The following is a 3,029-nucleotide window of genomic DNA, read 5'->3' as shown; positions in this document are numbered from 1 at the left end:
GAATGCTCTATCATGATGCAGGATCATTTACATATCAAATAGGGGGGCATACAACACGGTTCTGCTGGGAACATGTATCCCTCACTTTAGCCATGAAATAAGGAATAGGAGTTGCTGCAGGGGTGGGTACAGGAACCACTGGCGTAGTCCATGGGACACAACAAATGACCCAATTAGAAGCAGCAGTAGACCAAAGCTATTTAAAACCTCCATCACAGCTTTACTCGAATCTTTTACCTCTCTCTCTGAAGTTGTTTTACAGAACAGGCGAGGGTTGGACTTCCTCTTCATGAGAAAAGTGGGCCTTCGTGCTGCATTGAGGGAAGAATGTTGTTTTTATGCCGACAATACTGGTTGTAAAAGAATCAATGAGTAAAGTAGGAAGACAACTTGAAGAGCGTCAACGAGAGAGAGAGGTCCAAAAAAGGGTGGTTTGAGTCTTCGTTCACACAGTCCCCCTGGTTAACTAAGCTTTTATCAGCCCTGGCCGGTCCATTAATAATCCTCATTTTTTGCTAAATGTAGGAACCTGTTTGCTCCATCGTGTAGTTTCATTTCTCAAATGGGACAAGTTAAACTTTTGGTAATCAGACCACAATATACCCCACTAGGAGACATAAAATGTGACACCACCCAAAGATCACTTTTATGATTAAAAGTAACCAGAAGAAGTGGGGAATGAAAGGTTAATATAATAGGTATTTGTCACTTCCTGTTTTTCTGTATGCTTAACAAAACACTGTTGAAATCTTGAGAATTGTTTGCTAATCTTGTTCCCAGAATATGCTGTCCCCAACTGCCAAACTGCAGATTGTAATCCCTCACCCGGTTGCACGCAAACCACCCACTGGCGCTGACCCATCAATAAACTTCACTCAGTGCCCTCTCCAAGGAAAGTATATAAGCTCTGCTTAAGCTGTTCTCAGGACTCTCTGCTCTATTCAAGTGAGCTCTGAGCCCCAGCATGCTGGACCCTCAATAAACCCTTTGCTGTTGCATGAGACAGTCTCTTGGTGGTCTCTTCCTCTGATGCTCGAACGACCTTTACATTGGTACAATCATAAGTGTGACCTTTGCTTTTTGTGTCCAGAAAATTACTGTGATAAAATGTATATGTAGATCAGGTGACATCAGTATTTCTTCCACAATTTCTTTCACAATTTCTGGGAGCAATATTTTGAAGATATATAAATTAGTATTGGGAATACAAATAGGTGTAACCCGTGTCTATGAATATAGAGATAATGGATGAATAGACCATACTGTGAATAAATAATATAACTAGTTCCAACTTTAAATAATGGATTGAATTGATATCTGAAAAAATACAGAAAATCTTATATTGATATACATACATTCATTTCAATGAGTTATACATCTAATGGTAATATTAGGGTTATGGTTTATCATGAAGAATGTGAGTTTTGCTTCAAAAGTGATTATGGAAATTGAAAATAATGTGTTTTGAAAGAAGTCTAATGAAAAGACTAGTCAAGAAATATGGAGGAATACATGTGTTCTGATTCAGAAAGTGATTGAAAGTGAAACAAATGCCTATAAATTTGCTAAATTGTGCATGAAATATATACACTATGATGTGATTAAATTGAAGAAATATTAACATACCAGTGTTGAATAAAAATTAACATCAAAATATACATCATGTCCCATAGGAATCTACTTGCATTGATGTTACACTGGGTCAGTTACTGTAGAAATATTAGGATTTGTGTGCAGCATTCAGTGAAGTTAGTTTTCAGTACTAGGAAACATATATGTATTTCAGGGGAATGAATATTTCTGAAAATAAACTTGTGAAAAGTAGATTATAAGACAATGTACATGAACGTGAATGAATTTAGGGAATGTATATAAGACACATATATTTCATTTTTTGAATAATCTGGAGATTATATATATATATATGTATATATATATATATATTTTCAAAACTCACACAGATATTAAAAAGTAGCAATATATATGCCAATCAAAATTTATCGTGAAATATATATCGTCCACATATCAAAAAATATTTCTTTTACTGAACATGGATTTATATACAATGTTGTTCATCTAGAAAGCTGCTCATAGGTTGAATTTTCAGTTACAACACCGTTTAGGAGGAGTGATTTCTTCTCACAATTTGTATCTGCCAAGTCAGCCACCTCACAAGTATGTACGTGTGATACCAGGTAGGATTCTATATGTGCATATACAAATACATGTGCTGAATAGGCTACAGAGAAAGGGACACAGAAATTCACATATTTGTTAACTTTAAAAACACATGAAAAACTACCTCAATTGAAAATTGACTAGATTTATAACTCCTACCCTATATATATTGCAAAAGGCAAGCCCAGCTATACACCATGAATCCTCTGAACTATTTATATTTCTATTCTGTTTGGGTTATTTTTCTCCATCATATTAGGATTAGTTGTCAGAGTATAGTAGGGTATGGGTTAGTGTCAGGGATTCAATATTTCAAATGGAAAATTGGAAAATGAATACAACCTGTATGCAAATATGTGCTACACAAAAATCTTCCCACTCTCATCCAGAACAATGCATTGACATTACCTCTGCGCCAAGTAATACACAATTAGAGGAGAAGTGTTAGAAACTCTGTGAATTCATATCTGGAATGGAATATGCTCAGGAGTTCACAAACTTGGAGGTGGTAGAGGAGTTTCCAAAACTAAGGGCCATGGTTCACATTTCACAAACAGGGAGCTCTGCTGCCCTAAAGACTTCTTGAGAAACAGCCTATTAGGTTGGGCACTTGAAATATATGTTGTTGTCAGGAGTTTTTGCTTCCTTTCTAGTGAGAACATCAAAGCTGGGTCTGCATCTATGTGACCTGGAGGACATGGTTTATTATTTTCCAATGAACATGAGGCAGGAGTGCTGAATTATCCCTTTCTACGTAAATTGTGGCAACTGGGGGCTAAGTGTCTTCCCATGTGGACTGGGGAGCCATTTGGTCATCCTCCTATTTTCATGGTTTTTCTTGCTGCTTTCTT

The sequence above is a fragment of the Callospermophilus lateralis genome, chromosome 16 (genome assembly GCF_048772815.1).
Source record: "Callospermophilus lateralis isolate mCalLat2 chromosome 16, mCalLat2.hap1, whole genome shotgun sequence".
In the NCBI taxonomy this organism is placed as follows: domain Eukaryota; kingdom Metazoa; phylum Chordata; class Mammalia; order Rodentia; family Sciuridae; genus Callospermophilus; species Callospermophilus lateralis.
This window is presented reverse-complemented; position numbering follows the sequence as displayed.